This window comes from Pinus tabuliformis, chromosome 9, assembly GCF_031772625.1.
Source record: "Pinus tabuliformis cultivar Carrire ecotype Pingquan chromosome 9, CPIR1, whole genome shotgun sequence".
Lineage (NCBI taxonomy): Eukaryota > Viridiplantae > Streptophyta > Pinopsida > Pinales > Pinaceae > Pinus > Pinus tabuliformis.
Genome location: NC_142307.1, coordinates 1684193540 through 1684209964, shown reverse-complemented (window position 1 = coordinate 1684209964; position 16425 = coordinate 1684193540).

Below are 16425 nucleotides of genomic sequence, written 5' to 3'. Positions count from 1 at the left end.
ACATGAGATAATTGTTGAGAAAAATGAGTTTTATTGTATTAATTCAAAAGAAGAAGAACTTTACAACCTGTGCCTTGACACTGTACAAGCTCCTCCCAGGGTCCAGCAAGAAGTCTCCTCTACTTTGACAAGTTTCACTCACTCCCCAATGAAGCCAAAAAGGTATGTGATCTCTCCTCTTAAGCTCAACTAGGAAGTCTTGATTTCACCAGCATTTACCCTAAAAAATGTTCAGCTTCTAACCTCTCCAGCAACCAGCCCAATGCCTGTATTTATAGTGCAATGGAGGGAGGTTACTAGGTCCTCCTTCAAAGGGATAAAGCCCTCCTTCAAAGGGATAACTCCTCTCATCAAGGGATTAGCTCCTTCTCTTTTGGGATGCATGAACCACCTCAGAGCGAACAATCCATGTCAAAATTCCTTCTAGAATCCTCTAGAATTAACCCAAAGTGAGTTTTTTAAGATAAAACTTGCGCCTTTTGACTTTAACAGGGGTCCGCACCCACACCTTTAGGGACAGAGTGGGCAGGTCCGCAGTTTTTGTACACAGAAGGTGCGGGACCGCAAGTGGCCGTGAGAGAAAGTGCGGAACCAGAGTTTCATTGATTTTTAATGTCTTTCTCTCATTTTCAAAGCTTGACTTGAAGAGCTGAGGTTTGAGACTTGCTTAGGAGGACAGTACAAGTGATGATAGACCCATACTGACTGCAAATAATCATGGTGACGATATTTTTGTGTAACATGACTGCGTATTCCTACAGCTACAACCATATAAACAAAAGTCTCTCAAGCAAGCTAAGAATGAAAATAAATTATCACCAAAGTATTATGGTCCATACAAGGTGTTGCAAAATATTGGTACTATGGCATACAAATTGGAGCTTCCTGTAGCCTCTTGAGTGCACCCAGTTTTCCATGTTTCATGTTTAAAGAAGGTTATAGGTGACAAGATCCCAGTTCAAACAATATTGCCAGAACTTGACGAGGAAGGAAAAATCATATTGGAACCTGAAGAAATCACAGAAGAAAGAACTCGATAGCTACAAAATCGATCAATTTCGGAGTATCTCGTCAAGTGGAAGAACTTACCTGCTGAAGATTCCACATCGGAGGATGAGAATTTTATATAGAAGCATCCAGAACTAATCAAGTGTTGAGGGCAACACTTTTATGAAGGAGAGGGGCATGTTAGGTCCCTATAATACTAGTGATTCCCCCATTACTATTGTCATTGTAGCCCTTATTGTTATTGTTGTGCCCCTATTGCCCCCATATTGTTATTAGTGTGCCCCACAGAAACCCACTATTGTTATTTTTGTGCCCTTATGTTATTACTATTATGTCGGCTTTGATTATATTGTGACCCCTTAGACTCCTATATATAGAAAGGAGATTTAGTAATTTGAATCATCGAATAATTGTTCATTTTTGTAATGTAAATAGGGTTTCTCCCTCGAAGAGGCTGATTTTGAAGGCATTCATATATATTTCCTTCTATTTTGTGAGTTGGTTGCATAATAGTAACTGTCGATATTGAAGGATCAAGTGCTCTGGCGGATTTTGAAGTAATGGAAATAGTAGATGATAGTAATTTGTATCCTGCACTACTAGGAATTGATTAGGCCTTTGATATGGATGCGATGATTAATTTTAAGTAGCATAAGATGACATTTGAGAGAAAGGCACTCAGGGTTATTGTCCCACTAGACCCTGCGGAAGGAGCACGCTAAACTGAACCTGTTCGTGACTTTGTGGAGGATGATGATGAGCTAGGTCAGATATACAATATCACGATGCGAGATGAATATTGGATCAATCCCACTGTAGATGGATCGATTGCATGGGATAGAGACAACTCTTGCACCTCAGATTCAGATGAAGAGCTCGAACATTGGCAGAATCGATTGCATGAAGTATCTACGTTGCATTGCAATATGATGAGAAAATCACTGCAGTGCATATCTACTGAGGTAAGGAAGCTTCCACATTATGATGGTGTAAATGATTTTAATCTCTTTTTGGATGAATTTGAAAGGGATGTGCTCAATGAACATCGATTCCAGGCACTTGAATTGGCACTACGCGCTACACCGGCCTGATGGTGGGGTACGCATAAGGAAAGCTTCTCTAATTGGAAGGAATATAAGAGGATGATGAAGCTAAGGTTTGGCTATGTTAATACCTATATTACTGAGAAGTATAGTGGGAAGGATGATCTCCGTGAACATTTGGAATGGTGGACTAAATTTTGGGGTGCCTATCTTCTGTCATACCTTAGACATTATCCCTATGAATTGGTACCTGGAAACGGAATTGTGCCACAGAACGACTGAATGGGATATCTTGAAGAAATCCTCTTATTAAATTTCATCTTTGAGGATGGTTTTGAGTGCATTGATGAAGCACTCCAGGAGATTAAGGCTGTTATATCTAGAATGCCTGAAGATTCAGTGGAATAGATACAGCCACACTGGAGTACACAGTTGCACCACACACTAGAATGCTATAATGTGACGACATAAGTAGAAGAAGATGACCCAAGAAAAATCAATATTCCAGAGATTGAGGGACAATGTGAGGTTGAAGGACCTAAGACAGAGAACCTTGATGTAACAGAGCCATTGAAAACTCGTCAAGTAAATATTGGATCCGATGCAAAACCTAAGTTCGCGAAGATAGGATACTATTGGGACAAAGATATAGTTGATAAGGTGGTTGAACTGCTGCAGGAATACCAAGATTTATTCCCAACGAAGATCTCGGATATGAAAGGTATTGTAGGAGATTTGGGTGTAATGAAAATTACTTTAAAACCTTATGCAAATCCCATCAAGAAGAGACCTTATCGTCTTAATATGAAGTATAAAGAAAAGGTACACAAAGAGCTTGATAAGATGTTGGAGGCTGGAATTATTGAACCAGTAAAAGAATTCGATTGGGTGAGCCAAATGGTTGTCCAGGAAGAGAAATAGCAAGGTGAAATTAGAATATGCATAGATTTGGGAAAGTTGAATGATGCATGTGTGCATGATCTGTTCCCAACACCGTTTACAGATGAAGTGTTAGAGAATGTTGGCAAACAGGAGGCTTATTCATTCACTGATGGGTTCTCAGGATACCATCATATTAAGATTGCGCTGGAGGATGGCAACAAGACAACCTTCACTATAGAGTTGGGTTGCTTTCAGTATATGGTAATGCCATTCGGGCCGAAGAATTCAACCGCAATATTCTCTAGGGTAGTAATCATTGTGTTTAAGGAGTTTATTCATAAATTCTTGGAGGTATATTTTGATGACTGGATTGTGTTTGGATTGATAAAGCGCAATGTTTCAACTTTGCACCTCATGTTGGATACGTGTCATAGACACCAGATCGCGTTGAACTTGAAGAAATGTATATTATATTTGCCTTTTGGAATTTTGCTAGGCCATGTAGTATGCAAGCAAGGATTGATGGTGGACCCTACAAAGATAGCAGTGATCGTGAATTTAGAAGATCCTAATAATGGTAAGTAGTTGCGCTCAACGCTGGGCCATACAAGCTACTATAGGAAGTTTATCAAGTCATATTCCCAAATAATTACACCGATGGAGAAACTATTAAAGAAGGATGTGACTTTTTGTTGGGACGAGTAGTGTCAATAGAGTGTTGATGTGTTAAAGGACAAGATGGTAACTACGCCCATCTTAGCATTTCCGGATTGGAAGAAAGAGTTCCATGTGCATGTAAATGCCTCATGTATTGCGTTGGGTGTGATATTGACCCAGCTCGACGAAGGTAATATTGATCATCCAATAGCATTTGCAAGTAGTAAAATGTCAAAATCCGAAAAGGACTATTCCACTACAGAGTGAGATGGGTTGGTGATGGTCTACGTGCTGTAGAAATTTCAACATTATTTGTTGGGCACACATTTCAAGATTTATACAGATCACTCCGCTCTCATATAGTTGGTCAGTAAGCCTATGTTGGGGGGGAATATTTTTAGGTGGTTGTTACTATTCCAAGAATATGATTTTGAAGTTAATATGAAGCCCAGATGGTTGAATGCAGGGCCAGATCATCTTTCCAGGATTGAAACAGGAGAGGAACCAACTAATTAGATTAGGGGTTGATGGATGCGTAGCTCTTTGTTGTGCATGTTGCAGATGATCATTTTGCAAACATTATTTATTTTTTAACCACTAGAACAGCTCCGGAAGGATATTCCACTCAACAAAATAAGGAATTGGTCGTCCATGTTGCTAATTTTTTTGTGATAGTGGGACACTTGTATAAGATGGGAATAGATAAAATATTGTGCTGATATGTTCCGAAGTTTGAGTGCGCTAGTATCCTCACCGAGGCACATGGAGGAGTGGTGGGAGGACACTATGCAGGTAGAGTGACTGTGCAGAATATTTTGCGTGAAGGGTTATTGTGGCCGATAGTGCATAAAGACTCTAAGGAATTTTGTAAAGCATGTGATGCTTGTCAAAGGACAGTAAAGATTTCCCAAAGAGATGAAATTCCCTTAAACCTCATGTTTCGTTACAAGTATTTGACAAATGGGCAATTGATTTTGTAGGTCCAATACAACCACCAAGAAGGAAGACAAGCACGCAGTACATTATTACTACGACGGAGTACTTAACTAGATGGGCAGAAGCGCAACCAGTGAAATATTGTATTGTTGCTACCACTGCGAAGTTCCTATTTGAATACGTATTAACATGGTTTGGGTGCCCTAAGGTATTGATGAGTGATAGGGGTATGCATTTCCTGAATGAAACAATCAGCGTGATGCTCAAAGAATTCCAGGTATACCATCAAAAGAGTACGCCCTATCATCCCCAATCCAATGGTATAGTGGAAGCATTCAATAAGATTCTAGAGAATGTGTTGACAAAGGTTTGTAATGCGAAGAGAAATGATTGGGATGTATGCATCCTAGTGGTTCTATGGGCATATAGGACAACATGCAAGAAGTTGACAGACCAAACTCCATTTAGGTTGGTCTATGGGATCGAGGCGGTGATGCCTAGGGAATATATTTTTCTGAGCTCACGCATTGCAGCTTTGACAGAGATGATGGATCGTGAGACCGTGGAGGAACGGCTCACGCAGTTGATGGGGTAGGAAGAAGACTGATTTCTTGCAGGATTTCACCAGCAAGTGCAAAAGGAATGTGAGAAGGCTTGACATGATAGGCGTATTAAGCTTCACATGTTTAAGGTGAATGATTTGGTTATGCTCTATGATAGTAAGTTCACAAAGTTTCTGAGTAAATTTCAAATGCACTAGTTGGGACCCTATGTAGTTAAGGAAATCACGAATGGTGGCACAATTCAGCTCGCAAAGTTGAATGGCCAAACATTTCTGGGAAGGATGAATGGTTGTTTTGGAGAATTTAGCATCTACAGATAAACACTAATTCACTAGATAAGTAGTTGTGTCTAGAACAACATTTTAAAGTGTTTTAGACTCTTCCTATAAGCAATAGATAAGAAGAGAGGATAGAAGGCCTACATGTAGTTCTGCTTTCCTCTCGTCTACCTTTTATTGATTCCGCCGCTCCTTCCCATACTTAATCCACTTGAAAATTACTTTGTAAACACAACAAAAGATGAAAACCAATCAAAGCATACAATCCATTGAATATAAATGAAAGGAACCAGAAGCAATTCATACATATAAGCATTATGAAAGAACACAACATATGGAAAAAGGTTCAAACACTTTATTAGATAGAAGAATGAATTACAACCATCAGTCTCTGATTCAAAGTCATTCCTCTAGCTTGGATCCCATCCACATCACATCAAAAGCAAGACAAGCTTTAATGAGTCTAGCGAAGGTGAAACTTGGTCTTGTCTAGATGGACAAGTTTGTCGTTATTTGATGTTTTTAACGAATTTAATGAAAAAGATAACTCATTCCTTTTCATGTTTAGAGAGTTTGAAAAGGTACAGAAAGAAAACTCCACAAGTTATTTTTCATAAATTAATCTCTCAAGCTCGAAAAAGCATAAAATAATACAAGAGAGATATCATTTCCAATCCGTTAACGAGCTGGAAAGGACAAGTGCTCGACAATCTTTTCATGTTTAGAGAGCCTGAAAAGATCTTAAAGAGGACTCTACTTTGAGGAACGAGTGGCGTCTAGGATAGCAATTGGTTCTGGTGATGTTGGAACTTCTCAAAACATGTTGATTTATGTGAAGAATTTGGCTAATAAGACCACTCATTGCAACTGTTCCTCAAAAAAGGTAAAACAACCAAGTGAAAGTGTATGATCAGCCAAAGGGATGGTGGCGATGGGACGAAAACAACCAAGGCTCATCTAATGAAAGAGGCTGATAGAATGGAAATCACGAGGGTTAAAATGGAAACGGGTTCATTTTTACAAAAGCTTGAACCATAGAGAACTATGCTTGGATTCAATTTCATGTTTACTCAAGCTTGAAACAAAAACTATGCTTGGATTTAGTTTCATTTTTACATAAGCTTGAAATGAAAACTATGCTTGAGATTGGTTTACATGCCCCCAGCGTGATGAAATGGGGAGTCTCTTGTAACCAGATGGAAGTCACTACAGTGAAGTAGGACAGTTATCCAACACCTTTTTGGATTCGTCCAAATAGGGACAAAGGTGAATGGGGTGATTCCCTTCACATAACCTACAAGGAAACTTAACTTTACCATTAGGTGCATTTCCCCCAAGCTTCATTACATTCACCTAAGTAGACTACTTGTGGCTATCAGGTGGATGGAATGAAGGTTTTTTTATGAGATCAAGTGAAAGACTTGAATGGGATTTTACGAGATCTAATCAAAGACTTGAATTGGAACTTTGATCCAAGGGACCTTGTTTCATTTTTTTAATGAGCTTGACACAAGACAAAGAACTCTTCTCAAATTCCTTGTTTAATTTTTTAAATCAACTTAACATAGGACAAGGAACTATTCTCATACTCCTGTTACATTTTTTAATGAGGTTGACACAGTAAAAGAACTATCCTCGTGGGAGTTGTTTCGTTTTTTACCGAGGTTGAAACAGTAAAAGAACCATCCTCATATCCTTGGTTTCTTTTTTTAACGAGGTTGACACAAGACAAGGAACTATCCTCATGGGAGATATTTCATTTTTTAATGAGGTTGACACAGTAAAAGAGCTATCCTCATGGAGTTGTTTCATTTTTTAATGAGGTTGACACAGTAAAAGAACTATCCTCATATCCTTGGTTTTATTTTTTAATGAGGTTGACACAAGACAAGGAACTATCCTCATATCGTTGGTTTCATTTTTTAATGAGGTTGACACAAGACAAGGAACTATCTTCATATCCTTGGTTTCATTTTTTAATGAGGTTGACACAAGATAAGGAACTATCCTCATATCCTTTGTCACAACTCATAATAGGTCATGAAGGAGAGATCTGGTTCCAATGCCCCCAGTACATGATGTACAACATCACTGAATTGATCGTCAGTTGACGTAGGTATGGAACGGGTTGCCACATAATTAACCTGTTAGGATATTCCGACACATAGGAAATAGTTAAGTACAACTTGGTCTAGTGTAGAGTTAGGTATAGAGTTAGGTAAAGTGTGTTTCTTTACCATTGTACATTTTGTAACTTATAATCCGACGGTCACGATATGTAGTGATCCGACGGTTCATTCTCTCCTCGGTATTACCGACACTTGATCCGTGGCTTGACACCCGATTGGTCCATGAATTCTATTTAAAGCGCATGGAGGGTCATTTGTAGGGTAATCCATGCATGAGAGAAACATATGTAAATTTTCATTCTTTTATTAATAAATTGCCTGAAGTGGCCGCGTTGGCTCAGGCAGTGGACTGTTTCCCTCTTTGAGGGTTGTAACCACGTCAAAATACTGGTGTATTGATCTGCGATCTGGTTGTGAGTGGTGTCCTTTTGGTGTTCTGTCTGAGGAACTTACCCTGTAAATTCCTACATGGTATCAGAGCTATTTGAGGGCCGCGTCCGTTGGTGATCCAAATCTGAAGCTGGTAGAACTGCATCCGACTGTCGTTTCCTAGATCTGTTGTTTCTGACTGCTTTCAGGCCAAGAGGAATGCTCTGTTGTGTTCAGAGCATCTGTTCCAGTGAGGAACGCCTTTCGTTTCACGCGAAAAGGTTTCCGGTAGCCCTAGCTGCGTCATTTTTAAGATCTGGAGGTATACAATGTTTATTTGCAGTTTACTGTTATTTTCTCTCTGTTTATTTCGGTTTCGGTTTATTTAGCCTTTTTATTACCTGATCTATACCTTTCATTTCTGCGTATGCTCTTTGCCCTACGACTCTGTGCGATCTGGGAAAATCAGAAACAGAAAGGAAGGATTTTTCTCATGCGTATGCTCTTTTCCCTATGCCTTAGGGTGATCTCGGAAAATCAGAAACATTGAGAAAAATATTTAGTTTCCGGCCAAAGCTAACTTTGAGCCGCAAGGTTCATTTTTGAAAATATTTAGTTTTTCTGCTAAAGCTAACTTCGAGCCATAAGGTTCGTTTTCTTTGCATGTCCGTGTTGGGTTTTGTGTTTTGTGTTTTGTAGGGAAAAAGAGCTTTCTCAAGGCAAGCACGCAACCCAAAGCACCCCCCCCCCTCTCTCTCTCTCTCAATTTTTTTGTATAGATCAATCGGTTCAAAGCTATTTTAAGAGAGTAGAGGTCTTGGGTTCAAGTCTCCATTTTGTGGGGGCGGACTTTTTTCATTTCCGCACATTCTCGCACTTCGTCAGCAACTTCAACAACTTTTTTTCAAAAAGCCATAACTTCTTCATCCGGAAGCCGTTTTTTTTTTTAACCAGCCTAATTTTTCGAGATCTATCCATTGGAACACTTATTTTTAGCATCTTTCACTTCAGTTTTCATTGCAATGGAAAGTCAATACCAAGTTACCCTTGACAGCACCAACTACTTCCAATGGTTGGCTTACATTAAGGATTTACTTAGAAGTAAAGGTCTCTTCAGAATAGCCTTAGGCCAAGAAAAGAAACCGAAGGATGAAGATAAGGCTGCTAAATGGGAAAATAGGCAAGATCAAGCACGTGGATTGATAGGGATGTCTATTTCTCCAGATCTTAGATTCCATATTGCAGAAATTGATTCCCCTGATGAAGCAATGAAACAAATCAATAAAGTTTTTGGCATTAAAAATGAAATTAGAGCCCATCAACTTGAAAATGAGTTGCTTACATTGGACCCTAATAATTTTTCTTGCATTGAAGATTTCTTGTCCAAGTTCAAGACCCTTAGATATCTTTTGGAAGGTGTTAAAGTTAAGAAAGAAGATAGTAATCTTATCTATTCCATTCTTACAAAGTTGGGACCAGCCTACTCTGTGTTTGTTTCCACCTTCCATTCTACAAGAGAAGCCTTCATTTCTCAAGGAACAGACTACAAGTCCCCTTCCTTTGACTCTTTTTGTGATTCTTTAATAAGAGAACAAGAAAAACTCTTACACCTTGGTCTTCTTAATCTTGGAAACTCTTCTAAGAAAGCGTTAGCCGCCCAGCAGCAACCAAATTCAAAGAATCCCAAGAAGTCATATCCTAAAAAGAATGGTCCTAAACCAAACAGGGGTCCTAAGCAATTTCAGCCCCAAAATGAAAAATCATTTCAACAAAATGATAAGACAAATAAAAACAAAGGGAAGAAGACTGATAGACATTGCAATTTTTGTAATCGAGATGGCCACTTAGAATCAAAATGCTTTAAGAAGATGGAAGCCTTGGAAGCAGCAATGAAGAAGCATAACATTCATTTGGGGCAATCTTCAACTTCAACTTCATCTTCAGGAATGGCACTTTCTGCATGTGGTTTTCAAGCATCTCGTTCTGGCTATGCATTAAATGTATCTTCTTCTTCTCATTCTCATGAGTGGCTCATTGATTCTGGAGCTTCTTATCACATGGCCAAAAACAAAGCCATGTTTTCTTCTTTAAATGATTGTAACACCAAAAATATATATGTTGGTGATGATAGATCTCTTAATGTTGTAGGGACTGGAACCGTTCATCTAGACAATGGTCAGTTTAATGATGTATTATGTGTTCCAACCTTATCCTGCAACATTCTATCTGTATATCAGATAACTCATTCAGGTGAAGGTAAAATCGTTGAATTTTCACCTCATGATGTTGTAATCAAGGACTTAAGAGATCCTAAACAGATTTTGGCTACTGGCATTGCTGATGATTCCACAAGGTTGTATAAATTTCACAACTTTGGGTCATCAAATCTTCCCTCAGTATTTGTTGCTCATAACGATGAAGTGAGCAAACTTTGGCATGAGCGATTTGGTCACTTAAACTATCGCTCCCTTCAGCATCTATGTAAAGAAAATATGGTGACAGGTCTTCCTATGGTATCTTGCAGAGATGGTGTTTGTTCCGGATGTGTACTCGGAAAACATCATCGGAACAGTTTTGAAAAACGTGCCTCTTGGCACGCCTCAGCCCCTTTACAGCTTGTGCATAGTGATTTATGTGGTCCACTTCCAGTTGTTTCATTCTCTGGCTGCAAGTATTTCTTAACTTTCATTGATGATTTCTCCAGACGCACTTGGGTATACTTCTTAAAACTCAAGAGTGAAGTATTTAACACTTTTTTGGCCTTCAAGGCCTTTGTTGAAAAACAATCTGGACATCAAATTCTTAAGTTAAGATCTGATAATGGCGGAGAATATGTTAAAAACACATTCATCAACTATTGCACTGAGAATGGAATTCAAATGCAACATACTGTTCCATATACTCCACAACAAAATGGTGTAGCTGAAAGGAAGAATCGCACCTTAAAGGAAATGGCTAATTGTATGCTACAATTTAAAGGACTTGGTCTTAGTTTTTGGGCAGAAGCAATTAACTGTGCAAATTACATAATAAATCACACTACTACTAAGGCTTTAAAGAATATCACTCCAGAAGAAGCATGAAGCTCAATCAAACCAGATGTAAGTCACTTTCGTGTTTTTGGAAGTGAAGCGTGGGCCCATATTCCAGATGAAAAGCATAAAGCTTTAGAACCTAAGAGTGAAAAATGTACTTTTGTTGGATATTCTGAAGATGTCAAAGGCTATAGACTTATTCCATTTAAGTCCAAAAATGTTATCATTAGAAGAGATGTAAAATTTGATGAAAATATATCGGCCTGCGAGCCTAGTCCGGCAGTTGTGCCACCTCTCCCTATCTCTTCTACTTTTGAAAACATTTCTTCTTCAGATGATGAAAGTGAGGATGACAATCCTCCCCCACCATCTCAGGATCCTCCTTCAGCTCCTGAGCTTCCAAAATGGGTTCGTGCTACTCGAGATGCAGCAGGTGATCTTGCCGGTGATCCTACAGATCAGCGACGTACACGTTCTCAGTTCGAGAGAGCCTCTTCTTTACTGGCTCAAGCTCCAGTAAATTATGATCCTGACACCTTTGCAGAGGCTTCAGGCCATCCAGATTGGGAAGCAGCTATGAATGAAGAATATCATTCATTATTGGTAAATGATACATGGGATCTTGTTCCTCTACCAAAGGGACGAAAACTTGTCAGATGCAAATGGGTTTACAGAACCAAGTATGGACCAGATGGGAAATTTGATAAACATAAAGCTCGTCTTGTTGCTAAAGGTTTTTCACAGGTTGAAGGAATTGACTACACTGAAACCTTCTCCCCTGTTGCCAAAATGAACTCTATCCGCCTTGTTCTTTCCCTTGCTGCCTCTTTCAAATGGGAAGTCCATCAGATGGATGTTAAATCTGCCTTCTTGCATGGGGACTTGCATGAATAAATCTATATGGAACAACCCATTGGCTTCATACAAACAGACTCCAGCCTTGTATGTCGACTTAAGAAATCCCTTTATGGTCTCAAGCAAGCTCCTTGGGCTTGGTATGCCAAAATGGATAGCTTTCTTTTAGAATCTGGCTTTTCTAGGTGTCATTCTGACAATACTGTCTACACCAAGAAAGTGGGCAACTCTCTTATCATCCTTGTTCTTTATGTTGATGATATTATCCTTACTGGTAGTGATCCCAACCTTATAAACCATGTGAAGTCTAGCCTTAAAAGGAAATTTGAAATGACAGACTTAGGACACTTACACTATTTTCTCAGTCTTCAAGTCTTGCAATCCAAGGAGGGTATTTCCCTTTCCCAGTCCAAGTATGCTTGTGATATTATACGTCATTTTCACATGGAATACTGTAAGCCAGCCGCTTCTCCCTTTCAGTATGGAGTCAAACTTTCAGTCACTTGTACTTCTCCTGAAGTTGATGCTACATTATACTGTCAACTTGTAGGAAAAATCTTGTATCTAACTCATACTCGTCCTGACCTTTCCTTTGTTGTTGGCCTTGTTGCTCGGTTCATGCAAAACCCCCGTGAAAGTCATTGGAAAGCAGCTAAAAGAATACTTCGTTATGTTCGAGGTACAATTCAGTTTGGGATTCATTACAGTGCCGAAGCATCTCCTCTATTGGTTGGTTTCACTGATTCCGATTGGGCTGGTGACCCTGATGATCGGAAGTCTACTGCCGGTTATGTGTTCACTCTTGGTTCAGGACCTATTACATGGGATTGTAAGAAACAAGGTGCCATTTCTCTTTCATCAGCAGAAGCAGAGTATTGTGGTGCCGTAGAAGCTAGTAAGGAAGCCTTGTGGCTTCGTCAGATCCTGTCAGAGTTTGGCTTTCAGCAGCAGCATCCGACTACACTTTGGTGTGATAATCAAAGTTCCATTCAACTATACAAAGATCCAGTCCAACATCAGCGCAACAAACACATTGAACTGCACATGCACTTCATCAGAAAGCTCATTCACGACCATGTTCTTGAAGTGCAATATTGTTCAACAGATGATCAAGTTGTAGACATCTTCACAAAGGCTCTCATAGAGGCGAAGTTCACTAAACTTCGATTTATGGTTGGAGTTCAGGAAGTTGTCACTAAGGGGGGATAGGCTCTAGTGCCTCCTTCCTTCTCCTATTGTGTCATATTTGTAAATCCTTCAATCCTATCCCAAGTTGTTCTTAAGGGGGGATGTTAGGATATTCCGACACATAGGAAATAGTTAAGTACAACTTGGTCTAGTGTAGAGTTAGGTATAGAGTTAGGTAAAGTGTGTTTCTTTACCGTTGTACATTTTGTAACTTACAATCCGACGGTCACGATATGTAGTGATCCGACGGTTCATTATCTCCTCGATATTACCGACACTTGATCCGTGGCTTGACACCTGATTGGTCCATGAATTCTATTTAAAGCGCATGGAGGGTCATTTGTAGGGTAATCCGTGCATGAGAGAAACATATGTAAATTTTCATTCTTTTATTAATAAATTGCCTGAAGTGGCCGCGTTGGCTCAGGCCGTGGACTGTTTCCCTCTTTGAGGGTTTTAACCACGTCAAAATACTGGTGTATTGATCTGCAATCTGGTTGTGAGCAGTGTCCTTTTGGTGTTCTGTCTGAGGAACTTACCCTGTAAATTCCTACATAACCCATGGCGGGGATGATACCGTTGGTACAAAAGGACCAATTAGGGAGATGGTTGAATAGAAGCCATATTTTTACTGGGAAATGAAAGTTGGTCAATGGTGACAATTCTTCCTTCATGCGAGAAACAAATCACTCGAAAGAGTGTTAAAACAATAGCTCCCATGTCATAAACATAGTCGCACCCAAGAAGTAAATTGTAATCTAAAGGGCCTGGGACTACCATCACATTTAGATAAATGATTTTTCCTCCTAAAGTAATAGGTAACTGTTTGGTCAATTTAGTGTGTTCTAAATTGCTATTTAAAATGTCAATCCGGGATTCGTAAACTGACGAAGTGAAGTGTACTATATGTACAAGATAACCATTTCCTTAGTCTTTTGTCGTTTTTGAGTTTTTTTTTTAGTTTGTTTTTGGATTTATCTTTTCCTAATGTGTGATGGCGAAAATGAAAGTTAAGTATGGATGGTGATTTCTACAGTGATTTTTCCAAACTTAAAAGTGTTCAAAAAGAAAGCTTTAAAACAACTGTAATGAAATCAATTCTTAAGAGGAAGTAAATGTATCAAACAGTGAACTAATGACAATGGCCCAGTATCCTTGCTGCTGAATGAAAAAAAAAAACTGAACTTAAAGCAACTCAAACTAAAAGCAAAGCAACTAATTCACACTACTTCAACTCTTCTGATCCTTTACCCTTCAGCTCAATCTACCTTGTGGTAAGCAATCATGAACAAGTTAAGTAATATGATATCTAAATGGCAAGAAATTAAATTGCATAAAGGAAACTAATCACACTACTTCAACTCTTCTGATCCTTTACCCTTCAGTTCAATCTACCTTGTGGGAAGCAATCATGAACAAGTTTAAGCAATATGATATCTAAATCACACTGCAATAAATAATATTCTGATTCCTTACTAATAGAGTCACTTGACTATAGAAAGAAACCATAAACAAATGAGTAGTATGATGTCTAAGTAACAGAAAATAAATAAGCAAAAAACAATTTAAAAAAAAGGACAGTGCTGGAATTAAACTTCAGAAAATGAAAATTAGCAGGAAGGAAAAGATGATCTCATATGTCAATAGTTATCAAAAAGATGAAAAATTCGCCCGGGCTGCCTAAGAAAACCTGTAGAAAAGCATTGATCAGCTGACAGCTATAAGAAAACAGAAGTGAAAATGTAAACAACAGTGAATTAAAAACATCAAAACAACATGTTATATACAAGCTAATGATTATGAAAACAGAAACATAATAAAATCAAATGAAAACTATACAGGGCTTTAGTGCGTAGGGGCCCTCTGCCACCTCAGCCAGTCAACGAACAGTCACAAGAATGAACTCAGGAAAGTAGTCTTCTCATGTATTAAAGCAGCAACAAAATATATAAAACAGAGTACAGTGGGGTGATAATAGCAACAGTTCAAAAATTACATCGCCAAAAAGCTTCTACACAGCGTTCATCAACGCGTTATTTATAATGAAAAAGTGTTGAAACTAACTAACTGAATCCTATGCTATTAACTGCGTTGCCAGAGACAGGTAGATCTCCTCAGCTGAGATCTAGCGTAACGTTCATCATGTCTGTTAAATCTTCGGAGTGGTAGCTGTTGGATTCAAGTTACGGGGATGATCTCCAGGTGTGCCAATGTCTCCGTGGGCTGAGGACTGTGCCACGTAAACTTTCACGTGCTCAAAACAGAGACGTGCCACCGCTAAATTCCTTGGTTGGCTTTGCCTTTGACCCTTGTTGACCGTGACCTTCTATGGATGATTTGGCTGATCTGAAGGGACACGTTCCATGTACCCGTCACCTGTAGCTTGCCCATGTGGCTCGTTTCTTCATAGGACACCTGTAGCATAGCCTTTAACAAAATGGCTGCGGAATCCTGTGCTGGCTGCGGAAACCTGTGCTGGCTGCGGAAACTGACAAGTTTCTGCAGCTGCCTGAACAAAAATCTAAACCAAACAACAGTCATAAGCATAGTTAGAAAACCATGTCAGAAGCTCTTTTTAGACTATAATGCAATGATTTAACAGCTTGATGGATGAAGTAAGTGGAAAAAGAAGGTTGAGAGGGTGTATAGGAAGGTGCAGGTTTGAGGCTCAATAGTAACTGAGGGAGGATCCCTAATGGTTGAATGGTTCCTCTGTGAAAAGCCAACAGATTCTGGGCAACAGGCACAAGTGGCAGTGAACTGAGCGCTTGCCAAGCAGTTGAGGAAAGGATACTCACGGATGCACCTTCATCTATAATAGTTCTAGATACAATCATATTACAAACTTGTACTATGGTCTAGAAAGGCACTTAAGAAGGAAGGTAGAATCATGTCAGTCGATTCCAATCAAAGGAAGTGACTATACTACTTGGAGAAGGTACCATAGAAACGAGAGAATTAACCCCTTAAGTTACGCGAAATGGAGGATTTTCCTCCTGTCTTGATGGAACATGAGCACTGCCCCCAAGCTCATTAGAATCTGAATAAAAAAAAGAACTTGAGGGGTGTCATATTCACTCTCTTCGGGAAAGGTACAGTTAGCTGAAGATGAAACTGGGTCAACTATTACCCCAACCTGTTGACTTAGGTCGAGTATAGACTCATAGGATTCACTTTCAGAGAGAGTGGGTTTGACCAACGGTTGTTTTTTGTCAATAAATTCATCAACTAGTCAAGGATTAAGGGAGAGTCTCCTATAACTAGATGGAAGACACTACAATGAAGCAAGACAGTTATCCAACACCTTTTTGGATTCATCCAGATAGGGACAAAGGTGAATGGGGTGAAGCTTGGAGGGCATGCACCCAATGGTAAATTTAAGTTTCCATGTAGGTTATGTGAAGAGAATCACCCGATTCACCTTTGTCCCTATCTGGACAAAGCCAAAAAGGTGTTGGATAACTGTCCTACTTCACCGCAGT